Source organism: Lampetra fluviatilis, chromosome 43, assembly GCF_964198595.1.
Source record: "Lampetra fluviatilis chromosome 43, kcLamFluv1.1, whole genome shotgun sequence".
Taxonomy (NCBI): Eukaryota; Metazoa; Chordata; class Hyperoartia; order Petromyzontiformes; family Petromyzontidae; genus Lampetra; species Lampetra fluviatilis.
In genome coordinates this window covers 9,670,009-9,697,660 of record NC_136317.1, presented here as the reverse complement: position 1 = coordinate 9,697,660, position 27,652 = coordinate 9,670,009, and positions in this window count along the sequence as shown.

Here is a 27,652-nt window from a genome sequence, read left to right as displayed (position 1 = left end):
TGAGTGGCGTCGGCACGACGCCGGATAGCGCGCAGCTCCTCCACTGCTGGATGACGAGTCGGCACGACGCTCGCCGTCGTGGTGCGATGATTCCGTCGTTGGATAGCGCGCAGCTCCTCCACTGCTGGATGACGAGGCGGCACGACGCTCGCCGTCGTGGTGCGCGATGATTCCGTCGTCGGAGAGCACGCAGCTCCTCCACTTCTGGATGACGAGTCGGTTCTCAGCGGGTGCTGGTCGATGTGTGTGTGTGTATTAAACACACGGCACATTCGATGGCGCTCTTCTCTTCCTCACGGGCGGCCGATCAGGCTCTTTCCACAGCTCCATTCTCTCTGGCGATGCACGATGGCTCTCGTCGCTCATCCGCTGCTGCTGGTCCTCTGCGATGCTCGCTTGGTCAATGCTTGGCGATTTCCACCCTTTACTCCAGGTTGATTGCTTGTTGTCGCAACTCTGTCGGCTCATACCGAACTCAGCCCCTAACGACCCCTCCTCGTCCCATCTCCCCTCGAGGCACGGCACCCATGGTTGGTGTTGATGCCTCGGCAAGCCTCCGCCCCAACTCCCTTGCGAGCCTCCCTTGTAACTCTGCGTCGCAAGCTGAGTCACAAGACTGAGCACGACTCGAACCAGACTGAACTACGTGATGTACGTTTGTGCTTAAAAGCCAAAAACGTGGGCCCCTCCCCTCTGCGCATCTCTTGCGAGAGAAACAACAACAGAAAAACAGACGTCCCAGGAATGTCAGGTCATAAACCCCTCCTCGCGACCGATCTAACCCCCTAAGTAGTTATGGCTGCCATGTGTTTGTGCCGAACCGTTGGAAGACAAAGGTGGCCGGGGCTTGGTGCTGACGTTTGCAGTTTTTAATGGCATTCCACGTTTCTTTCAAATGCCTGGTGTGGCCTGTGAGGAGTAGCGGGTTGTTTTCATTATTTAATTAATATATATATATATATTGCCCTAATTATTCTTAATATTAATTTTTGGAAAAAGGGGCATAAATACAACACCACGGACACAGGGAGAAAATATAGACACGAGTGAGAGATGAAGACGACACCGATACACAAGAATTGAGACACATACAAAGCGACACACAGAGACAAAGCGAGGGCTAGAGAGACAGTGAGAGGAGCGGGAAGAGAGACTAGAGAGTGATTCACGCAGACGCAATGGAACAAACGGAGAGCCATATAACTCACGGAGAATAAAGGAGAGACAGAGAAAGAGGAGACAGAGAGAGAGAGATGTGGATACATTGACAGAGATGGCTAGAGAGAAATAGACACACAGAGTGAGTGATGGGTAGAGAGAGAGTGATAAACATGGAGAGCGTGGAGCGAGGGAAAGGAGTGGAGGCCATAGGGAGAATGAGGAGATTTTATAGAGGGCGAGGGAGATGGCCAGAGAAAGGGACACACAGAAATACAGAGATATTGACAGAGGGCAGAGAAAGAGAGAGAGCGCACGAAAGTGATGTACAGAAAATTATTCACAGAGTATTGGAGAAAGGGATACAGGAGATTTAGAGGACAGATAGCGAGATAGGATATCGAACAAGGACAGATGGATAGAAATACAGTAGAGAGATAGAGAGTGAGATAGGAGAGATAGTGATGAACAGAAAAACAATAGAGAGATGGGCTGAGAGTCAGAGGGCATGGACACAAAGAGAAAAATAAAGGATTGTAAAGAGAGGGACAAGATAGAGTGATAGACAAAACATCACGTGTGAGAGATGGAACGGTAGAGAGATCGAGTTATACTGGTAGGAACCACCTGGTTCCACCAGCCCATACGGGATTATTGTGTCCGTCCGTCCGTCGTGAATCCAAAAATGGGAGGGGTGGGGCTGGGTGGAGAGGGGAGGGTGGGCAGGGGCTGGGTGGGGAGGGGCTGGGTGGGGAGGGTGGGGCTGGGTGGGGGCTGGGAGGGGTGGGGCTGGGTGGGGAGGGGCTGGTCACCCGTGGTGCCCTTATAAAACTCAACGTTTAACCTACTCACGCCGGCTTGTGCCCGCCCTCACAGTCGGCCATATTTGCGGAATACACCACGCCGCCGTTGACCCTGGCCATTAACCGAGCAACCCAACGTTCCTACCAGCTCCCTCCGCAGGAATGTATTGTACAGAGGGAGACGAACAGGACGGACAGCAAAAGGAGCGAGAAATTAACAGAGAGAGGACAGATTGACGGACATAGACTTTGACTTTTAAACAACTTTTATTGCCGCCAGCAGCAACAGCAGTGGAGGCGAACTCGATTCGAAATACACAGTCACCAGCAAACAAATGAAAATAAACGCTACAAATCCACGCGCTGTGGTGCGGACATAGATACATGGGCAGAGTGACGGATAGAGAGTGAGAGGACAGCCTGCGTGACACAGGGAGAATATGGGGACGAGATAGGGGATGTGGAGTGATGGACAGAGAGAGAGATAGGACAGACTGCGCGACACAGGAATAACCATGGGACAGAGAGAGGGGATACAGAGTGATGGACAGAGAGAGGGGGAGGGAGTTGGGATTGACAGAGAGAGGCAGGACAGAGTAACACAGGGAGAGAAATGAGCAGACAGAGAGAGAACTAGGGGACACAGAGTGATGGGCAAAGAGGGAGATGCGGGTGAGGCGCATTCCCGCCCCTCCCTCCCTCCTCCCCGCTCTCTCCGTCTCTCTTGGCGCCGCGCGTGAGTGACAAGGGCCGCTCAGAGTCACGTGGTCTACAGGCGGCTCTGATGATATTCATGCCGTCAATGCGCAACTCTCAGTGCCACGACGACGCAGCACCGGGCCCGCACCGCGCCGTTCACCTGGCTCTGTGTGGAGCTGCGGGGGATAGGAGATGTTAACTCCCTCGCTTGGTATGCAGGAGGTTCGTGGTGTTCGAAAACGACCCATCACGCCTGCTGTGTATTTGGATTTTGCATGTCTCTCTCCCAAAAGTCGTGTGGATTTTTATCCGGGTCTTGCGGGTTTTCCCTCCACATTTAGAAACATGCGTTGAGAGTAATTGGCTGCTGCTATAAATTTCCACGTGATAAACCACTGTATTGAGCTATCATTTGTGGCCAGGTCGATTCTGAAAAAAGATATATAACTCAGCCGCCTAACCTGTTAAAATAAAAAATAATATAGTTCCCGTGTGCCTGGGCTTGTGTATGGGTAGTGGTAGTGTAGCAGTTAGCGCTACGCTGCTCTAGGAACCCGGCGATTCGAGTGCAATTCGCGCTTACGGCCACCAACCCCGGTGACGATTATCTGAACCGCTCCTGGGCATTTCTTAGGCCGACTCAGCCCCAAATGAGTACCTGGTGCGGTGTGTAAACGTCGCCACTATGGAGACAAAGGTGTGAGGTCGGGTAAGGTCCTGGCAAGGATTATTCCACATTACTTGCCGAGCACGCTGAGGAGATGCTTGTGGAGACCCAATGTGGTTTCAGACCAGGGCGGTCCTGCATGGACGCCATATTCTCTATCAGTCTGCTACAGCAAAGGTATAGCAATTCAAACAGGACCTACATCTTTGCTATATTGACCTGGTCAAGGCGGATGATACCATCAAAAGGACTGGGCTCTGGGTTGCTCTCCGTGCTTTCGGGGTCCCTGACTCTGCTCATAAAAAAATAAGGACCTTTATGACGGTGTGCATGCCCGGGTTAAGCTACGTGGCCGGGAGTCAGATCCATTCCTTGTTCACTTTGGGCTGCGACAGGGATGTCTTCTGGCGCCTACATTATTTAATCTATTTTTTACCACGTAGTTCGAGAAGCCTTCCATGGCTGTAACTTAGGAATCTCCATCTGTGGTACAGATATAATGGGAGTCTGATCGATGCCCGGGTGCAGCCGAGGGATGGTTTCCTTGTTAGCACATGTGCAAGGAATTTCAAAAGGACCTCTATCTTTGCAGTATTGACCTGGTCAAGGCCGATGATACCATAAATAGTGCAGGGCTCTGGGTTATTTTTGATGCTTTTGGGATACCCGATCGTCTGCTCACAATCAATAAGGAGCTTCATGATGGTGGGCAGAGACATGTAAAGCTGCGTGGCCTGGAGTCGGAACCATTTTATGGTCACCTTGAGGTACCACAAGGATATGCCCTGGCTCTTACACTTCGTAACATATTTTAACCACGTAGTTCGAGAAGCTTTGTATGGCTGTATGGGAGAAATTTCGATCTGGTACAAATATAATGGAATGCTGATCAATGCCCGGGTGCAGTCCACGGATGGCGTTCTGTTGATTAATCATTATATATATGCTGATGATCTGTTAATTGCAGGTCACTCTGTGAAGTAGTTGGACAACTCTGCTGCTGAACCCGAGACGTTCCATTAAGAGATGGTGCCTAACAATAAGCTCTACCAAAACGAAGCACCTGCCTGGATATTCTGTCATCCAATACTCCACTCCCTCAACTCCCCATGAGTGGCGCGGCAGTTGTGGAGAGAGTGGAGAAGTTTCCGTACCTAGTCAGTGTGCACATGACCATCTCCGGTTTGGCAGCAGAGGTCTCACTCCGAATCAATCGAAATGCATTTTACTTTTCATCAGTTCCGTAACCCTGTGTGGGTACTACGTGGTCTGTCGCTCCATACGAAGCTCGGGGTCCTCTTTGCCACAGCAATGCCCTCCCTTCTCTACTATTGTGAAACATTGAGCCCTCTAAATGGTTTAACCAGACTGGAGTGTGTGAGAAGCTTGCAATATCTAGACACAGACCCATCGGTATGCTCCTCCGGCTGGCGAGGCTGCGATGTCTGGGTCACAAAGCTCACATGCCCAAGCAGCTTCTATTTGGCCGGATAGAGGGGGATAAACGGGCGCAGCACGGACTTGAAAAATGATGGACTGAAGTGGTAAATAAGGATGTGGATCTGCTTGGACTTTCTGATGACTAGTGTCAGGATCAACTTCTGTGAAGGAGGCTCGTGAAAGACACTTCTAGGCAGTTGGAGGCAATCGTCCTCCAGCAACAACGTTGGGCGGAGAAGCGACGCTCACGACAACGAGCGTCGCTAAAACAGCAAGTTGGCACAGTGGGGACCGCAGCTGGTGTATCTGCCCGTCATCTCGGTCAGTCAACCCACTGCAGCTGGGTCTGTCAGCAGTGAGCCTTCCACACTTCACTTGGCCTAAAAGTACACCTAGCCTGGTACAAGCACTGTCAGGACATTACTGCCACTTAGTGCGAATGGTGACTGTTGTTGCTGTCTGTGTGTGAATTAATGTGTATGTGGCTAAGTATGCAAGCATGTATCTATGTTTGTGTGTATCTGTATGGGGAGTGGTAGTGTAGCAGTTAGCGCGCTGCGCTATGAACCCGGCCGCCCCAGTTCGATTCCCGCTCACAACCAACACCAGTGACGACTATCTGAACCGGGCCTGGTGCGGTGTGTAAAAATCTTTACTGGGGAGACAAAGGCGGCAGGCCGTGGTGCTGGCCACCCACCCACTCGTGTACCATACCGGCCTTCATAGGTGCTCGCTAGCAGCACTTCCCCCACAGTAATTTCATGTATGTGGAGAGTGGGTATTTGTGCGTGACTCTGTGGCTGTGTGGCATGGTGTTTATCTGTCTGTGTACGTCCGCAACTGCGTGCGGAGATGTACGTTGCTAAACAGTGTTGAAATGCAGCAAAGAGAAATCGCATCCTCCATTAATACATTAAATCATTCAGTCAACCATGAGTGCATTCAATCATTCATTCCACCATTGAAAATTTCAACCATTAGTACATTCAAATATTAATTTAGCTCTCAATTTATTCAACCATTAATCATTTATTCAATTAATACATTCATTATTTTATATGCTCCTGGCAGAACTATTCTGGAAATCAATTGAAGATAAGTTTATTTCTAGATACCCTTTAGCGAGTGGTCGTCCACCCTGTTTTGGGAAAGCCAATCGTTCAAGGTAGCCTCTCTAACCACTGACTGGTCTCTAACCCAGACCCTCTGTGGGTAAGTTCATCAAGGTGCTTCTTTGGCAGCTGGAATAGCATCTGTCAATCCACAACATCTACGATTTTCTCCAGTCGGGATTTAAGACGTTTCACAGCGCCAATACTGCGCTTGTGTGGGTGAGTGATCGAGCTTTTGCCACTGCGCAGCTTCCAGACTATGGAACAACGCTTCGTGCCTTTGCTAATGAGACAATCAGAGTGGTTAATGCTGTTTAAATCCTATGTTGTGGGTGAGTGGGTGTGTGAGTGGGTGAGTGGGTAAGTAGGTGGGTGAGTCTGTGAGTGGGTGATTGAGTGGATGAGTGCGTGAGTGGGTAAGTATGTGAGTGGATGAGTGAGTGGGTGAGTAGGTGAGCGGGTAAGTTGGTGGATGAGTGGGTGCGTGAGTGGATGAGTGATCGCGCTTTTGCCACCGAGCAGCTCCCAGACTATGGAACAATGCTTCGTGCCTTTGCTAATAAGATAACCAGTCGTTAGTGCCGTTTACATCTGTCTTATGGGTGGGTGAGTGAGTGGGTGAGTAATCGGGCTGTTGCCACTGTACACCTTCCAGACTGTGGAACAACGCTTTACCTTTGCTAATAACTCCATCAGAGTCATTAGAGCTGTTTAATTCCCGTTATGAAAATGCACCTCTGTAAACGGGCGTTCGCTGCCTGGTTCTGGACGTTTACCCTGCAGGTTATGTTTATTTCCTGCTTCACATTCACAGCGAATTGGTAACTACGGATGAATGTGCCTATGTAAATGAGTATTACTGTCAAGACCTTGATCTACATTCGGAGGAATATCGCCAATGTTAATTACCTGGTTCCTTGTGCTCATCTTGCCACCTTGGTCCACGCCTTCTGTGACCACTCGCCTTGACTCCTGCAGCTCCCTGCACCTTGTGGTTACAGGGGGCGCATGCCCGTCGCCTGCAGCTGGTGCAGAATGAGGCTGCCAGGCTCTTGTATGTGTAGTGAATCACTCAGGGACACTAATAGTAGGAAGCACTCTATTTATTATAGCCTTCACAGGTACAAGGAGTGACTACACTATGGTCAGGACAGCTAACAGGCTGCCTGACCAACAACACCGAGAAGGTGAAGACGATGATGAAGACTCCAGCAGGACGACGGTTTCACTCCAACAACAGCCTCGAACCTTGCTCGGGGTCCCCCTTTAATTCACGCAGCGTGGCCTTGCTCCGCCCTCGGCCACGCCCCCCTTCTAGAACCCACCAGAAGGATCCCGGGCTTTACCTCACGTGCCCCCTCTATCATCTTTGCCCTTCATCCCCTTCTCCGGCCTATCATATGACCTGCTGGCAGAAAGGGCTGCTACAGCGGCAGATCTCCTTCTCTGCCGGTAACCAGTGCTACGAGCCCATTCCATGTCACTACATATGTATTGCATGTTTGTGTGTATGTTTAACTTATTTTGCACCGAACGTAGCCAACTGCGCTAATCGGACGTGTGAGGGAAGGACAACAAACTAAACGCAGAAAGCAGTTCTAAAGAAATTCGTTTTTAATCTAGAGCAGTGGTTCTTAACCTCTACTGCAGCCTTGCACCCCTTTGGTTCTCAATCGTAATCTTTTTTTTACAATGTTAATAAATCCGTAGGTTTGATGAAACAAAGAAGTTGTACTTATGTGCCTGCCTTAATTTGTTTGTTCGATGATTTACCTCCTAAAATAATCTGGCCATGTCTCGCACATTCCCAGAAAGGGCATCTCGCACCCCCAGGTTAAGAACCACTGGGTTAGAGCACTGCATCTAGGACTGGTCCTACAGTGATTGACTCACACTGGATTACAACGAATCTGTCCAGCGCGGCTTTCACAGATGGAAACAAAAGTAATTTCAGCAAAATCTAATCTACGGTTGCAGTTTAAGCTAATTACTATTTTAATTACATTTTCACCGTAAAAAAATTGGGGGGGAGGGGGGGGCTGGGGGAAACTCCACAAACGACGTTAAGTCAACGCACTGTGGAGAGTTTCAAACATCTGCAAAATAATCGAAATTGGACGGTGTTAATCCACCATTGGGAAATTGTAATCCTTCAAAAAAATTATTAACTTTTTTCCTAAAAATGAAAAAAACCGGCTCCTTCCACAACTAAACTTTTCCATCATCCTCGTGTATATATATTAAAGCCATATAAAACAGCCATGTACTGCGGGGAAGTGACGAAGGTGATAATGCACCATCTGCTAAATCATTCAAACTCCTTACCACTTGTCATCCCGGAGACGTTGTAATGTCCGTGGCTTTGGAGTTCTCAGAGTGCTTCTCCACCGACCTTCATTGTGAACGGCCCGATTCGTACGTGTGGAAAGCCTAGAAATGCACAGATCATATTGGAAGTCAGTGCAGCACGTAGATTAGGTTACTCAGAGTTCGCTGTGCTGCTTTTTTGATGTGCATAGCTTCTTCTTCTCCATCTTAGTCTTCATTTTCTTCTCATTCATCCTCTTCTTCTTTATCTTTTTCTTCCTCTTCCTTTTCTACATCTTCGTATTCATCTTCTTCTTCTGCTTTTTCTTCTTCGTCCTCTTCTTCGTTCGATCAAAGTTTTGTCAGGGTTGTTTGGCGATGTTGTTGCTGCTGCGTTGGTAGCGGTGCACAAGGACAAACAATAGCAACAACAACAACAACAAAACACGTCCCCCATGTCAATATTGACGTGGGGGACGTGTTGTTTCAATTGCACTCGACTGAATTGTAACACTGTGGCCTTAAAATAGAAGCCGGCGACGTTTCAAGCGATGGCCGTAAATGGCAGGTGGATTCACGTGCTATATGTACGGGGCCATTGCCCGAAACGTCGCCCATTTAATCAAAATCATCATCACGATGCGTCTGTCTTGTAATGCCAATATGCTCAAGTAGTGGCCACATCTTTCTGATACCAATCTCTTGTGATGTCGTCGTCACGCCGTTCTCTGTTAGGTCTTCCTCTCTTTCCAGTTCCTTTCAATTTCCACACAACACATTTTGAATACCCCTCTTGTTGCCGATCCTATATAAACAATGTGTCCAAATAGTGCCTATTTATTTCTCATCACCGCCTGCATCAGGTATTCTATTATCGAGTGGACTAATAGCTAATTATATCTATATATATAAGTCAAAAATTGTCAGTTTGTCGGTTTGTGGCTTTGTGTGTGTTCGCACGTTTGTGAAGCATTTGGCTCTCCAATGGTGGGGTTTACATTAAATAAAAATAGTCAGATACCACGTCGTAAGCCCCGGCGTGAGCAAACGCTATTCCCTTTTCACACCCGTCAACTTTTAATTAGCGATTTAGTGCGATTTGTTTGCGCTATCTCTATATTTATTTATTTATGATGCGTGCACGGCCATACCAACTCACGCGCCTTTGGTGGGGGGATGGCCCATGCCAAGTCGCACGCCTTCGTTGGGAGTGAGTGGGACATTTTCTTTCGCGTAAAAAATGCTTTTAAAATACACTAAACGCTGAGCTTAAATCTTCACTGTGTGATGTCCCCCCCACCCCGATGCATGCAGTTACTAATATATACAGTCGCTAGATGCTACCACTATAGGCCGTAGATATTACTGCAGAGTGGCCGGGGAGATCGTGGCTGGGGGTCAGGGGTAGCAGCCATGCCCCAGCCTGCCAAGGTGCCACCTCGGCCGGCTGGACAATCTAGGCAAGGCCGGAGGCTCTGCACGGACTAGGCCTCACCACGCCACTCTGTCAGGTGAGTACTTTGTGCTATAGAGTCTATAAATACTGCTATAGAGTCAACATGTACTACTGTAGTGATAGAAGGTACCACCACAGTAAGTACGCACTGCTGTTAGATTTTTAAGAGTAGTTTAGAACTAGTTTAGAACTACTCTTAAACGCCAGGTATATAAGCTAGTATACATATACATTCTAGATTTGAAGCTTTCGTGACAGCAATGATTCATATTCTTAGGTTTTTTCGGTAAAGTCACGTAGGTAAAAAATTAAAGTTAATAAAAGTAAAACAAAAATAAAATAAAAATCACAACGTTTCGGAGGCAATACAAGCCTCCGTCTTCAAGTGGAACCATCACAGCACGATTGCTGTATCAAGTGAGAGAAATTCCAAGAACACAGTATTTGTATATATACTGGTTGAGGGTGGGAGGAGCCAAGGTAGGCCCTGAATATTATTTTTGTGAGGTTCGGTGCGGCTGAAGCACGCTGTTAGGAATGGGCCTTTGTTGTGTAAACTAGGTGCGGATGATGTGAAGGTGCGTGTAAAAGGGACTGAGCCTTTTTTGTTATATAGAGATGATGCGGCTGAAATTGCTGCCAGGAAATGAGTCTTTGTTGTGTAGAATGGTTGACTGAGCCTATTATTATGTAGAGGTGGTGCGGCTTAACTCGCTGTCAGGAAATTAGTCTTTGTTGTGTAGAATGATTAACTGAGCCTATTATTATGTAGAGGTGGTGCGGCTGAAATCGCTGCCAGGAATGCTCCAAATATGTGTAGTTAAATCTTTTTTTCATGATTAATAACATCTTTCCAATGATTACTAAGTTTGTACCCATCATCACGGTTGAATTATGTCTGTGTTTGTATATTTGGATGGCCTCGTGTACAAACCTTTCATGGTAGCCAGCAGGCTTGCAGAGCACCTTAGTCTCGGAAAAGACAATTTCATGAGAGCCCACAGCGTTGTAGCAATGATCGACGTCACCGCCACATAGTGGCGAATGGCGGTTGTTGTTGTTGTTATTGTGGGCGCCATGGTGGCAAGATGTTAATTACCTCGTCTGGTATACAGAAGATCGTGGGTTCGATCCCAACTCTCACGCCTGCTGTATATTTAAAGTTTGGGTGTTCTTCCCATGGTTGTGTAGATTTTTCTCCGGGTCCTTCTGGTGTTTTCTCTACATTTGAAAACATGCGAAAATAATTCCACATGATTAGCCACTTCGTTGAGCAACAGTTTGTGGCCAAGTCCCTTCTGAAAAAGAGCTACATAACTGAGTGAACCTTACCTGGTAAAACATATATATATAGTTTACCTTTAGTGGATGTGCACGGCCAACACTAGTGAAGATTATCTGAACCTATCCTGGGTCTCCCCAAGATCGACTCAGCTTCAAATTGAGTACCTGGCGCAGTGTGTAAACATCTCCCCATCGTGTGCCGTGCCGGACTTCATAGGTGCTCACGAACAGCACTTGCCCCAAGTCTGTTAAGGCTACACGGGGGGATCTTTGTATTTTTAACGTCAGTATTGGCTACACGATGAATAGATTTCATATCGGCACTCTTATATTGACATTTTTTTACCTATTGTAGTGACTGTAAATGTCGCTGTGTGGTGCCGGGCTTACGAAGCCACGGCGGATAATGTGTCGGCAATATGTGTAGCCCGCTTACTGGGCGTAGTACCAGCCCTAGTGGGGCTTGGGTGAGTGCTAGCCAGCAAGTCGGGGATCGCGACAGACCCAGAGAAAACTGCTTGTATTTAGATGTGGCAGACCCCCATCTCGGCCAGCAAGGTGCCTCTTATTATCACCGATTAGTCGTGGGGTTCACAGCTATAGCAAAACCTCTCCATGCCTTGACAGCTAAGGGCCAACAATTTCATTGGGGGCTGCAGGAGGAAGCTGCGTTACACTTTATTCGTGATGGGCTGGTTAACGCCCCTCCCCTGCGTTATCCCGACTTTTCGTTGCCATTCGTGTTGGACATGGACGCCAGTAATACTGGCATTGGCCCAGTGTTACCCCAAGTCGTTAATGGCATGGAGCACGTGGTCAGGTATGCAGCAGGGTGCTGTCTCCAGCCGAGCAGCGGTACTGCGTAACGGGAGCCATTGACCATTGTGGTTTTTGTGAAACAATGAATTAGATTGATGCTTTGTAAATTGTGATTCCTTAAGGCCAATGATCGGCACGGGTGAATGGACAGATGAGACGGAACAGAGCAATTGTAACAGAGACACCACGAGGCGGGATGATACCGACGGGAGGAGTTTCACGGAAGGTGGACGGAGCAATCAACGACAGACCGCAAGGTTTTTTGAGTTTATCTCTCGAGGTAGTCGCACGGTCGCAGGACACCACAGGTCCAAAGGGCCCAAGACATTGAGTGGCCAGTGACACACACACATGGGACATAGAGAGAGAGAGACTGTGACACACAGACGAGATACACACACAGAGACAGTGACACACACACATGGGACAAAAAGAGAAAGAGACACACAGGATACAGAGAGAGGCAGTGACACACATACGGAACACAGAGAGAATCAGTAGCACACACACACGGGACAGAAAAAGAAAGAGTGACACATGGCAAACAAAGATAGAGAGACAGTGAAACACACACACGGGACAGAGAGAAAGAGAGACACTGACACACACACATGGGACACAGAGAGACAGTGACACACACACGGGACACAGAGAGACAGTGACACACACACGGGACATTCAGAGACACTGACACACACACATGGGACACAGAGACACACTGACACACACACACGGGACAGAGAGAGAGACACTGACACACACTCACGGGACAGAGAGAGACACTGACACACACACATGGGACACAGAGACACACTGACACACACACACGGGACACAGAGAGACACTGACACACACCCACGGGACAGAGAGAGCCACTGACACACACACACGGGACAGAGAGAGAGAGACACTGACACACATACGGGACAGAGAGAGAGACACACTGACACACACATACGGTACAGAGAGAGACACTGACACACACACACGCGGGACAGAGAGAGACAGTGACACACACACACGGGACAGAGAGAGAGACACTGACACACACACACGGGACAGAGAGAGACACTGACACACACACGGGACAGAGAGAGAGAGAGAGACAGTGACACACACACAAGGAGCTCAGAGAGACACTGACACACACACACGGGACAGAGAGAGACAGTGACACACACACACGAGACAGAGATAGAGAGACACTGACACACACACACGCGGGACAGAGAGAGAGAGTGAGAGACAGAGGGAAAGGGAGAGAACAAAACATTACAAATAAGATCCTAAAGAGGAGCTGATTCTCCGTGCCACGGGGATTCATGAGGCGGTTGGTGGGGACGAAGTGGATCACTTCCCGGGAAGGCTGAGTGAGAGGAGACTCCAGTTGCATTGTTGGCGTTCATTATTCACGATAGCGGGGGGAGGGAGCTCTGACAGCCAGACTAAGAAATTCAGACAAACCAAACAACATCGGGCGAAGATTTATAATGCATTTTCACACAAAAAACGTTATAAAGCTATTGACAAAGATAGAGTTTAGGAATTCTCGGCAAGGCTAAAATTATCTGCATTCCGCAAGGCCACGCAGATCCTGCTTCTGCATGAGACGGTTTGTAATTCAGCAGGGACCGCGGTGGCGGCTGAGCGATATTCGCTCGCCAATGAGCCATGCCACGTGTGTATGGGCTGAGTTTATAAACGGAGAGCGACAACATACACTCGTCTTCATTATTGTGACGCCACGGTGGCGAGATGTTAACTACCTCTCTGAGTATACAGGATGGTCGTGGGTTCGATCCCGACCCTGGCGCCTGCTGTTTATTTGCAGTTCACGTGTTTAGAGTGTTTGGTCACTATACATTTAAACGTGATGATAAGCCACTTCGTTGAGCTATCAATTGTGTCCAAGGCGCTTGTGAAAAAGTGCTATACATTCAAATGGGCCTTACCTGGTAAAGTAAAAAAAATGTTCATAGTTTTATGGTTCATCATCACCATGAGCCATGGCTTTATCCACTGCTGGATGTCACCATCCCTCGTAGTCCTGCGATGCCATGATCTATCCCGCTGCTGCAACACGAGCCGGTCTCATGCCTCCATCTCCGTGGTGGTCATTCTGCCGGACGCCTTCCATTCCTTGGCTGCCACTCGGCTATTATTCTTCCTGACCATCGTTCATTCACCGTCCCTGCTGGCGGTGACTCGGTCTGCCCGAGCTCCGCTCACTGTTCTTAACAGTGAATGGATCTTGTCATAAAAAATATAAACTATTAAACATTTTTTTATTTTAGCAGGTAAGGCCACACTGAGCTGTGTTGCTCTTTTTGAGAAGTGACCTGGCCACAAATGATAGCTGAACGAAGTGGCTTATCATCACGTGTAAATGTATAGCAGCCAAACACTCAACATGCATGTTCTTGATTCTAAATGTGGAGGGAAAATCCGGAGGACCCCGAGAAAAATCCACGTGACCACGGGAAGAGAGACACCGCAAACTTCAAATATACAGCAGCAGGTGTGAGGGTCAGGATCGAACCCACAACCTCCTGCATACCAGGCGGCATAGTTCTCGATCCACGTGCTCCTCATTATGTCTCTCAGTGTAATTCCAAGCACGCGTCACTCCATGCGTTTCCTTGGCTGCTATTTTAACTCTCAGTTACCCACTGTAGGCAGGTCCTTTGGGCCCTGTTTGGGCTCCACCATATCCTCGATTGCTTGTGTTGACTGGGAGCTCATACCTGCTTCACTGAATCGATCGTTGAGGTCAGAATTGAGGCTGTCTTGCTCCTTTTCAATTTCACCTTCATTTGTCTTGCTTGTTCCTGCATCCACCCCTCGAGGACAAGGGATGACTTTCCCATTACCATCATTTCCAGACCTGACCATATCTTCCACAGGGGATGGTTGGCATTCTTGTTCAAGGGAAGACTCGGATGTTGTGTAGTGTCTTCAAAAATATACTCACACTGACACGTCGTAATAAGTCGCCTGCTTCCACTTTATTTCATCTGTTCTCATGCCAGTGGTAGGCACTCCTACTATCTGTACACTTGACTTCTCCCTGCTCTTTTCTATTCTGCACCTCACTTATCCTGCACTCAGCAACTCTGCCCTCAGCAACTCCGCACACAGCAGCTCTGCACTCAGCGACTCTACCCACAGCAGCTCCGCACTTAGCGACTCCGCACACAGAAACTTCGCACTCAGCGACTCTGCATCTCCACCACTGCCCTCACCTACGCTCCCTCATACCCGCTCACCTGTCTGGCCCGAGTGGGGGTTCAGCCAACACCCGCCGGGCGACAGCGTGAGGGTTGAGGTCCCATTGACGACTGGAGCGGCAGTGGAGAGATGTCTTCACTCTTGGTTCCCAGGCAATAACTCCCTCCGCTTATGCACACTCCTCTTAAATACTCCTCCTATTTCCAAGTCCTCACGCGCTCCCCCTCAAGCTGCCGCCAGACCAGCGCCAGTTGCCCCATTAATCCCTTATCATCACCCCCCATCTCCCGTCTCTTCGGCGCCAACCTCCGGTCACAGCGTACCCACCTGTTCAACCTTGGTTGCACCCGCTTCTCCCCTTAATTACTGGCAGTTTGTCGGTGCAAACCTCATGTTGCAATGCACACATCTGTTCAACCTCAGTTGCACCCACTTAACAGTGCGCACCACGAATATCTCTCCTCTACATCACCCCCCCCCCCCCCCCATGAATAAAGATACAGCCATCCCGGCTCTCAAATCTATGCGAGCGTGTGCGCATGTGTTGTGACCGACCCATGAAAACTAACGTAACCATAAGCAGTGACCGTGGAAGGGGCAACGAAATAACAAAAATAAACAGTAACGAGCGTAATGTGACAGCGTGAATAATCTGTCCTATTAACAAAAAGTGACGCATTGTGAGTGAGTGCGTGCGGCAGGACTGTCCCCGCGGGTAGAGTTGGTTTCGCTCGGGTGTGAAGAATGGTCCGCTGCAGGAGTCCTCATCACTCCATCCGTGGACGTTAGGCGCTCTGGTCCTGCAGGCGGTACAGAACAATCCCCCTCATGGCCTATTTCTTCAGGCGTGGCGGTGGGTGCGTCGGACACATCAGACATTGGCTGCAAGAGTTGTGTGGATGAATCGACAGAACCGGGTGAGACGTATCTTTTAACCTCGATGGATGCACGAACCAGCGCTGCTGGCCCAACCGAATGCATACACACTGCGGCTGCCGGACCTCAAAAACCCAGACTGGTCCCTGCCAAGGACGGTACAGTTTTGGGGACGTGCCTTACGGGCAGTGCAACTATGCCATGTCACCGTTTTGCCAAGGCACCCCCTGCCCTCCCTGTCCCCGCAGCCGCTCGTTTCTGGCCTGCCTGCGGGCTGAGTTGCTCCTTGCAGCCTCGCGGGCCAACCGCAGCTGCTCAAGTGTTTGTGACTTGGGGTTTGGCGCCACAGATCTCTTCCGAGAAGGGCGCAATCCCAACTGAACCTACACCGGGGGTTCAGGCTCTCTCCCATACATCAAATAGAACAGCGAGAATCCCGTTGAGGCATGAGGAGCTAGCCTGTAAGCAGCAAGGACCCCTGGAATGTGAAGATCTCAGTCTGACTAGCCCATGATCACTTGTTGGCATAGCATGGCAGTAAGGGTCCTGTGCAACCGCTCAACCATCCCTTCCATTTGTGGATGATACGGTGAGGTATGTATTTTTTGCGTGCCCAGAGAATCGTAAACCTGGAGCAACTTGGAGGATAAATTCGTGCCCTGATCCATGAGGAGTTGCTCAGGGTCCCCCTTATCAAGAACATAGCCATATAAAAAGGCGTCTGCTATGGACGCGGCCGATTGGTCAGCCAGAGGCCATGCGATAGGCCAATGGGTCAGATATTCAACCCCAAAGAGGAGGTACTTGTTTCCTCTCTGGGCGACCAGAAAGGGCCCCAAAATGTCAAAGGCCACCAATTTATTCACCCGTGATACAACAATGGACTGTAACGGGATGTGCGGTCACAGGCCATGAGATTTCCGACATGCACAATCGGCGCAACCTTTAATTAGGAGTACATCGTTTTCCATGCCAGGCCAGTAAACGTTCTTTTTTAGCGTCGCTAATGTTTTATGAACGCCCAGGTGCATAAATTTCTCATGTATGGCTTTAGTAAGTTTTCCTCTAAGGACCGTGCGTATGACCAAGGAATTACACTGGGACCCTGTCTACTGCATAAGGAGTCCCTCGCGTAGTACAATGGATGTGCGATCCGCCCGGCCCACGAGAAGCATGACGGCGCAATCTCAAAAGTGAGGCGTCATGAAGCTGTAGCTTAGCCCATGCATCATGGTAAAGATTCAAGACAAAATCGTGTGGCAACTGAGCGCCTTCATCTCACATTGTCCCGGCCGCCGCAAGCACCACGGGTGTACCCTCTTGCGAAGGCTTACATCTCGACGCCCCCGAGGCACACGTGCATGCGACATGGGGCGTCAAGCAGGACAATGCGTCAGTGTTGACGTGCCGAGTGCCTTTCCTGTACACCACTGTGAATGAAAATCCCTGGAGGATTTCAAGCCATCGGGACAACTTCCTGGACGGCTGTTCAATGCGCAGGGAGTACTGGAGGGCTGCATGGTCTGTGCGGATGACAAAGTCCCATCCATACAAATACGGACAATAAAGCTGGATGAAATGGACCATGGCCACTAACTCCCTGCGTGTGACGCAAGAGTGCTGCTCAGCAGGAGACGAAACTTGACTGCCATAATCCACTACCCTCTCTGTGTCCTCGACAAGCTGGGAAAGGACTACCCCAATGCCCGTATCTCTAGCGTCCGTATCCAATATGAATGGCCTGGTAAAATAGGGATATAGGAGTGGAGGGGCATCGGCACGGACAGAGCGAACAGCGAGGAAGGAATCCTCCTCAGACTTTTCCCACCGGGCCGTCGAGGCATGTGCCAGGACAGTGCCTGCCTGAATCACAACTGGTGTATGGCCTGCAATAAGTACTTTTAGGAATGGCATCTGCTCGGCAGATACAATAGTCATAGCCCCCGCCAAGGAAGGAGATCATGACATGGCGTTTAAAGGGGTTAGTAGGATACCCTCCTCCGGGGCCGTTGAAGGCAACTCTTTTCGCAATCGCAGCGATACAAGCATTTGGGAACCCAGAGGCAGTTTAACGATTTGGCTAGCCATCGCTTGAATGACAGCATTCTGTAATGGCTGTCGACCGGGGGAGTTCAGAAACAGTAATCGCTGGCCCGATGGCATTTCAATACACCCCTGGTCGATGAAAGTTTTCAAGGGCATCCTGCCTATAAAATCGGTGCCCAGCAAACAGAGCACGGCCAATGTCCGTGAAACCAACACCTGTTCTTCCAACGAGATTTCCCCAATTTGCACAGAGGCCAACATCTGAGATGTGCTTGACCCATAATGCCCATACTCCCCCCGTTAGCCGCCATACAAGCGCTCTTCACTGGGGCAAGACGATCGGATGACGAAGGCAACGTACAAAACACAGCCTCGGAGACCATAGTTGCAATGGCCCCCTGTATCTATCAACAGACGAACCTGGATCACCTGGATTAACCCCATAACTCTTGAGGAACCCACCGCGGTGCCCACTACACAATGAGCCAGTGCCTTCCACTGTTCAACGCCGCATGGCCAACAAGATGCCACACGCTGTGTATGAGTTGCGACGGGATGAGATTTCATGGGATGAGTCCGCACGCGACCTATGCTAGATAAATGATGGGACAAAAACGGCCATGATTCTGATACGTCCGGACTCGCTTGTGTATTGCGGGAGGAGGAGGTGTTGAAGCCGAAGGATGGAGGCAAAGAGAACCCGCCGGTCCCGTGGCGGCAGTCGACGGCGATGTGGCCCGGGCAGCCGCACCTATAGCAGGTACAATAAAAACGCCCAGGCGGCTGGCTCAGCTTGGGGCACCATTCCCGTGCTGATGGCCGCAGGCTAGCGCTCCAATCCCCGGGCGAGAGAGGCACATGCCCGCTCATCTCCAGCTGGCTCCGTTACGCTGGCCGCCACTGCTGGCCAATCCTTAAGGTTGAGATGTGCTTGGATGTCGCGGGCCACCTGCAGAGAAGTCAGGTCGTCTTCCTCTGCCACCGTGAGGGTGACTCCCAATTCCCTAGTCAAGGAGAGTGGCCGTTCCAAGACGAGGGAATCCAAGGCGACTCTGTTCATGTGAGGGATGGCCACAAGCCCCAAGGCGAGAAGCGTACTGCGATAAGCCAGCAAAGTCTCGTTCTCTCCCCATCGCTGCAGCCTGAATCTTCTCCTAACATTAGACGGGGGATCAAAAATAGCTTGAAGAGATGAGCGGCGGCTGAGAGCAATCTTCCCAGGTGACCGGCGATGTCCAGCCAGCTCTGCGGAGGAGGTGGCTGGGCTGAACTCGCCACGTATTCCTGGGCCAACTGAAGCACGTCTTTGGAGCGGGTGCTCGGAGCTCCGGCAACCGGAGCCATTGGAGGAACGACATCTTGCTCAGTGTCGTCGTCAGAACGATGCAACAGGTGGGTTCTTACATCTTACCGACGATTTGGAGATGAAGCCGAAGGTTCGTTGGCACTTCGAACACCAAATGTAATGTCTTCAAAGATTACTCACACCGACACGTTGTAACAAGTCACCTGCTTACACTTTATTTCAGATGTTCTCGCGCCAGTGGTAGGCACTCCTATAACTATCTGTATGATCACATACACTTGACTTCTCCCCGCTTTTATCTATCCTGTACCTCACTTATTCTGCACTTATCACCCCCCATATCCCGTCTCTTCGACGCCAACCTCCGGTCACAGCGTACCCACCTGTTTGACCTCGGTTGCACCCGCATCTCCCCTTTGTTTTTGGCAGTTTGTCGGTGCAAACCTCATGTTGAAACGCACACATCTGTTCGACCTCAGTTGCACCTGCTTAACAGCGCACACCGCATATATCTCCTCTACAGTTGTACTATTGCTTTTTTCCTCTGCGTATGTTTGAAGCTGTAGTTGTTCCAGAGGTTTCCGTCCTGGCACGGGCTATCTTCCTCTCTCGTGTCCTACCTCTAGGGGCATTTAGGACAGCGACGACCCCATCTAAACCACCATTATTATCATTGTCTCCCCAAGGCACTGTCCATTTCAAATCTGGGAGAGCTTTATATGGATTATCCTCACCCACCCCCCCCCCCCAACTGGATTCTGAGGATAAGGGGGCTGAGTCATGTGCAATCGTTATCTTCAAAGATCCAGCTTTTGAAGATGTCTGAGTGGCTGGTTGAACCTGTGTCTCCATGGCACTATATTGAAATAGAAGGGGATCTACTGCCAATTCACCGGCGCTCTGGGGTGACTCTTTCTTGACTGATCCATTGGGTTTTCCAATTTGTCACTCCACCTCACAATCCCATCGCTGCTGGGTTGGGCATTTGCCATTCGAGGGTAACATTTTCTTCATATGTCCCTCTGCTTTGCATCAGTTGCACTTGAGAATGTCCCAACTGTAAAATTAGCCTACCTCTAATTATCTCTCTAAAGGAGGCCTCCTCCTGTTGTCCATTGGGCACTTGCATATAAATCTGCCTTTTAAAAGACAGGGCATGCTCCAGGCAGGATTCTTACAGCACAAAGGCACAAGCCATACGTAATAATAATCATAGTAAAATAATGAAGTCGACTCATATAGCACTCTTCATCCAGAGATCGCAGAGCACTGTACACAATATGCATACAAATAACAAATACGCATAAAATATATCAATTCAAATTAATAACAATCAAAGGGAGGGCAAAAGCATGAATATAAATTTAGGTAAAATCTTTCTTAACGAGGAATGTTTGAAGCAGAGACTTAAAAATGTAAATTGAAGGCGACTCCTCCCTGATGTATTTTGGCAGAGCGCTCCAGTCGAGGGGCTGTGCTGGATAGCCGGGCCCCCTATACAGCGGAGCACGGACATGGGAGTGGAGAGGAGGTCCAGATCTACAGACCTCAGATATCTCGATGGAGCGTGGGGGGGGGGGTCATTAATTAATGAAGGTAGTGCGATGCTAAATCATTCAGGGCCTTCAAAGTAAGAAGATTCATTTTAAATTCCACCCTATACTTCACTGGAAGTCAAGTGCAGGGGTAAATATGGTCGCTAAAATGTGCGCGAGAGTGCTCAACTTCGCTAGATAGTCTTGCCATTCTTTATCCGGAATGTAGGGGGGCATATTGGAGATGATCACGTGCTCTAAAGGCGTTGAAGGTGGCTCCAATCGACGTCAGCCCCTTCTCCATAGCGGCATTAGACGTTTATCTCAGACTCCATGAAGAAAATTGCTTCGCATTCATCTTTAAGGCAAACTTTATGGAGCTCACAGGAACAATGGTGCCCAGCGCTTCCACATAGGCGTTAATTGGGATTTCGATAAAGGCACGGCAGCAGATTCCACACTCACGTGAAGATAACTGCTGTTGCTGATATAGCTTGGGCATAGGTTACCATAGGTTGGGTGGATATGTAGTGAGTCCAACTGAGTCGCAGACGTTGTCTTAGGAGCAACATAATTTATTCATACTCTTTGGTTCTTTCGGTAAATAAATTTCATTCATATATGCTCCAAGCACGTGTGCTGTTTTATTCAGACGCTGTCGCTTCGACAGACCTGGTTTTCACCTGAGGACGGCTGCTTGCGTTGTGGCCGAAACGTCGTGAAAATTGTTTTATTATGTTTTATTTTTATTATTTTATTACTTCCCTTCTACTTGATTTTACCGAAAGAACCAAGAAGAACAACAACAAAATCCAGAAAAACGCATGTCAAAATTTGTATAAATTGATTTGCATTTTAATGAGGAAAATAAGTATTTGACCCCTCTGCAAAACATCTTAGAACTTGGTGGCAAACCCCTTGTTGGCAATCACAGAGGTCAGACATTTCTTGTAGTTGGCCACCAGGTTTGCACACATCACAGGAGGGATTTTGTCCCACTCCTCTTTGGAGATCTTCTCCAAGTCATTAAGGTTTCGAGGCTGACGTTTGACAACTCGAACCTTCAGCTCCCTCCACAGATTTTCTATGGGATAAAGGTCTGGAGACTGGCTAGGCCACTCCCGGACCTTAATGTGCTTCTTCTTGAGCCACTCATTTGTTGCCTTGGCCGTGTGTTTTGGGTCATTGTCATGCTGGAATACCCATCCACGACCCATTTTAAATGCCCTGGCTGAGGGAAGGAGGTTCTCACCCAAGATTTGACGATACATGGCCCCGTCCATCGTCTCTTTGATGTGGTGAAGTTGTCCTATCCCCTTAGCAGAAAAAAAACCCCAAATCATAATGTTTCCACCTCCATGTTTGACGGTGGGGATGGTGTTCTTGGGGTCATAGGCATCATTCCTCCTCCTCCTCCATACACGGCGAGTTGAGTTGATGCCAAGGAGCTCCATTTTGGTCTCATCTGACCACAACACTTTCACCCAGTTGTCCTCTGAAGTTTGCCAATGAACATCTGAATGATTCAGACGGGCATGTATATGTGCTTTCTTGAGCAGGGGGACCTTGCGGGCGCTGCAGGATTTCAGTCCTTCACGGCGTAGTGTGTTACCAACTGTTTTCTTCGTGACTATGGTCCCAGCTGCCTTGAGATAATTGACAAGATCCTCCCGTGTAGTTCTGGGCTGATTCCTCACCGCTCTAATGATCATTGCAACTCCACGAGGTGAGATCTTGCATGGAGCCCCAGGCCGAGGGAGATTGACAGTTCTATTTAGTTTCTTCCATTTGGAAATAATCGCACCAACTGTTGTCACCTTCTCACCAAGCTGCTTGGCGATGGTCTTGTAGCCCATTCCAGCCTTGTGTAGGTCTACAATCTTGTCCCTGACATCCTTGGAGAGCTCTTTGGTCTTGGCCATGGTGGAGAGTTTGGAATCTGATTGATTGCTTCTGTGAACAGGTTTCTTTTATACAGGTAACAAGCTGAGATTAGGAGCACTCCCTTTAACAGTGTGCTCCTAATCACAGCTCGTTACCTGTATAAAAGACACCTGGGAGCCAGAAATCTTTCTGATTGAGAGGGAGTCAAATACTTATTTCCCTCATTAAAATGCAAATCAATTTATAACATTTTTGACATGCGTTTTTCTGGATTTTTTTGTTGGTACTCTGTCTCTCACTGTTCAAATAAACCTACCATTAAAATTACAGACAGATCATTTGTTTGTCAGTGGGCAAACGTACAAAATCAGCAGGGGATCAAATATTTTTTTCCCTCACTGTATTGAGTAATTCAACATAACATAACCTAGACTTGGGTGTTGAATGCTCATCTAGCCACGCTACGGCAGAACTAGACACAGTTCACTTTCATGGCCCAGACCACAAGCTGGGTCCCGGACCGCGTGGCTAGAGGCTTCTGTTACCCAACATGGATCTTCATCACCAGCAACACGAAAAACTCCGAGCCCCTCACATGGGCCCCGTTATATCGGCCTGGGCTGGAGCTGGCTCCGCCCCTCGCCCCACCCACCTTATAGATCTCTAGAGCTCTTTACCAAAGGCTCCCGAGAGCTCTTTTATACCACGTGACCGCCCAGCGGCCCCCGTCCACCGGTGGCCCCCTCCAAAATTATCCGGTCACATAACGGCAGGTCAAACAGCGTATCATGCCCCAACGTAACCCTGGCTGGCTGACACTCTCTCTCGCTCCCTCACCAGGAGCCCGCACAGCATACCGTATGTGGTGCCTCCGCGCTGACCAGCGCTCACCCAAGCCCTGCTATGGCTGGTACTACGCCGAGTAAGCGGGCTACCCATAATGCCAACACATTATCCGTCGTGGCTTCATAAGCCCGGCACCACACAGTGACAATCACAGTCACCACAGATATGTTACGTCTATGTAGTATATTATACTGGTAGGAACCTCCTGTTTACACCAGCCCACAGGGGATTATTGTGTCCGTCTGTCCGTTCATCGTGCATCCAAAAATGGAAGGGGTGGGGCTGGATGGAGAGGGGAGGGTGGGGAGGGGCTGGGTGGGGAGGGTGGAGAGGGGCTGGGTGGGGAGGGGAGGGTGGGGAGGGGCTGGGTGGGGAGGGTGGGGCTGGGTGGGGGGTGGGAGGGGTGGGGCTGGGTGGGGAGGGGCTGGTCACCCCGTGGTGCCCTTAAACGTTTAACCTACTCACGCCGGCTTGTGCCCGACCTCACAGTCGGCCATATTTGCGGAATACACCATGCCGCCGTTGACCCTGGCTATTGACCGAGCAACCCAACGTTCCTACCAGCTCCCTCTGCAGGAATGTGTTAAACGCTAATAGCTCAATCATATTTAATCTCAAACACACGAAAACTGAGAAAATAAAATCTACGTTTTTGAATAAAGTTGGTCTATCACCCTCTCCTAATACTATGAAACAAAGATCCCTGGGTGGAAATGTTGAATGAACTTCGGTATTAAAAGAACACCACGTGTGACAGCAATGATAGAGTAGAGTGAACTACAGGGTAGAGTGCACTACAGAGTAGAGCGCACTACAAAGTAGGGTGCACTACAGGGTAGAGTGCACTACAGGGTAGAGTGCACTACAGGGTAGGGTGCACTACAGAGTAGGGTGCACTACAAAGTAGAGTGCACTACAGGGTAGGGTGCACTACAGAGTAGAGTGCACTACAGGGTAAGATGCACTACAGGGTAGGGTGCACTACAGGGTAGAGTGCACTACAGGGTAGAGTGCACTACAGGGTAGGGTGCGCTACAGAGTAGGGTGCACTACAAAGTAGAGTGCACTACAGGGTAGGGTGCACTACAGAGTAGAGTGCACTACAGGGTAGGATGCACTACAGGGTAGGGTGCACTACAGGGTAGGGTACACTACAGGGTAGGGTGCACTACAGGGTAGGGTGCACTACAAGGTAGGGTGCACTACAGGGTAGAGTGCACTACAGGGTAGTGGGCACTACAGGGTAGGGTGCACTACAGGGTAGGGTGCACTACAGGGTAGGGTGCACTACAGGGTAGGGTGCACTACAGGGTAGAGCGCACAACAGCAACAAACGATGCAGTGTCCCTGTACGTAGCCAGCTGTATTGTACTCTCAGCATTTCGCGTGGTACCTCCGTTTAGCGCTGTTGGCTACTTCAACTTAAAACAAGTCTATTGATACGAATTGAAAGGGAGAAAACATGAAAACCATGTACCTGTAAAGTTAAAGGAGGATTTGTAGAACACAAGACACGAGTGCTGATTTGAACTGTAATGCAGAGAACACAGCCCTGAGCAGTAAAGAAAGGATCAGAAATAAATAAAAGACTAACTAGATAAACAATACAAGTTCCGAATAAAGGGGTATGAAGCGAAACACCCACTGTGGAAAGATGAAATTCCCACCAACATTTCAAAGAATGAACGAATAAAATTAAGCGTAAAGAGTCGAGCCTCGGAGCTCTGTGTTAACGCATCTCTCTCCCTCCCTCCCTCACTATCACTCCCTCTCGATCCCATCCCATAGTGCAGCCTCCCCTCGCCGCCACCATCTCTCAGCCTCTCTCTCCTCCCATCCCATCACAGCCTCGATGACCCCGCTCCATTCCCCCTCCTCCCCACCCCCTCACATCTGTAAATACGGAGGGAGGGGGGGGCTCTCTCTGTCTCTATGCCAAGGGATCATAGGCAGGAAGAGACCGACTTCCACCACTGCCAATGATGATGTTGATGATGGTGGTTATGAATTGATAATTGTAATAATGATCATGGTGTTGACGTTAATGGATTGGCGATATTGATGATGGTGATGGGGTTCATGAATGAAACTAAACATGAATTGATGATGGGAATGTCGATGGTGTACAAGTATGATGATGATATAGTTTGGAATCTATTATTGTGATGATGACGATCATGGCTTTTACAGACCGAATTGACAATAGTGTTTTGAGTTGATGATGTTCATGAGTTGATGACTATGATGATGACGGCGGAAGTTATCAGTTAATGATGGCGTTGTCCATGCATGAATTACGATCATGATTCAAATTGATGTTAAATGACTGATGGTGGGATGGTGGTGGAGACAATGGCTATAAATTGAAGATCATGATGGATGATGAATATTATATTTATGCATTGATGATTGCATTGATGATGATGGATTTGGTGATTGTAGACAGTGATGATTGTATATATACCCATGCAAATGCCCACACAGGCACAGAGATGAATAATTAGCACACTCACAGGTCCACTAATATGCATATTAGCAAGAGAAAGCACACAACAACCGCCATTCGCCACTAATTGTGGTGATGTCACCACGGCACATTTGCCAAGCTAGCTGCACTTTGAAACTTCGTAAGGTGTCGAATGCCCACTAGCAGGTCATGGGACATACCCAGGTGCCATAGGTTGACTGACTGAGATGACTGGCCGATGCAGCACCTGTGACACCTACTGTGCCAACTTGCTGTGTTTCAGCCGCCTGGCGTTCTGCTTGTTGTTGTGAGTGTAGTGGTGGTGTTGACGTGCGCCGACTGTGACAGTGATGGATCACGGGGCGGCGCGGGGTGCGGGGTTGGGCACGCGTTGTGGGCGTGGTGTGGACGCGCGCGCCGGGAGTGACAGATGACGGGGCGGCGCGGCGTGGGTGGTGAGGCACGCTGAGATGTGGGAAAACAGGATCGTAGCCAGCGCCCAGTGATTGGTCGAATAGGATGGGTGCTCGCAGCGACGTCCGCAGGTGGGGTATAAAGGGGGACGCGCGAGAGCACTCGAGGAGAGTTACCCAGTTGAAGACCAGAAGACGGAGTTGAAGACCTAGTGCCCCGAGACCCCTAGTCCCGCCGTCCTTGTAGGGACCGGGGCCCTGTGTGGCTCGGAGGCGAGACTGTGGGACCCGGGGTCCGACGCCCACGTGGGTCGGGCTGGGGACCCACAGTCAAGACGGACACCCCGGGCAGGGAGTGTCCAGAGTAGCTCAGTGGGCGTTAGTCGCCAGGGTAGCTAAGTGGGTGTTGGTCACCCGAGTAGCTCAGTGGGCGTTAGTCGCCGAGTAGCTAAGTGGGTGTTGGTCACCCGAGTAGCTCAGTGGGCGTTAGTCGCCGAGTAGCTAAGTGGGTGTTGGTCACCCGAGTAGCTCAGTGGGCGTTAGTCGCCAGGGTAGCTAAGTGGGTGTTGGTCACCCGAGTAGCTCAGTGGGCGTTAGTCGCCAGGGTAGCTAAGTGGGTGTTTGTCACCCGAGATACTAAGTGGGTGTTAGTCACCTGTGAACGAGTTTGGTAAAATAAAGAGTGTGCTACCCGTGAAGTCGTCTCCCGCCGAGTTACTACATTACATGAGCATAGCTCCTCTGCCCTACGTTTTTGCTAGAGGGCGACTGCCTCCAACTACCTAGTAGCGTCCTTCAGGAGCCTCCTCTATAGAGGTAGATCTTGACACCACCAGTACCAGTAATTAGCTAGTCCACTCAGCTCTACATCCTCCTGTACCACATTAGCCCATCTCTTTTCAAGACTATGTCGCGCCCGTGTAACCCTATCTATCCTTCCAAACGAAAGCTGTTTGGCATACGGTGGCTGGGCATGCGGGCTACAAGCCCAACCCAACGCAGCCTTGCCTGCCGGAGGATTTCACAGATGGGTCTGTGTCCAGATATGTCGAGCATCTGCGAGCTTCTCACACAATCCAGTCTCGTATAACCCCGGATGGATTGTAGGCAGGCCAGCCTAAATGTTTCAAACTGGCGCACATGTTCCGTTAGAGGGGTCCACATTTCGCAAGCATAAAGGGAGGGCACGACTGTAGGTATGGGTTCACTCTCCTGGCTCCGCCAACACAGCTTGGCACAAGCTCAGTTTTGTAATTTGTAGTTTCCTAATTGAATTGAAGGTGGAGGGGTCACCAGCCCCTTGCAC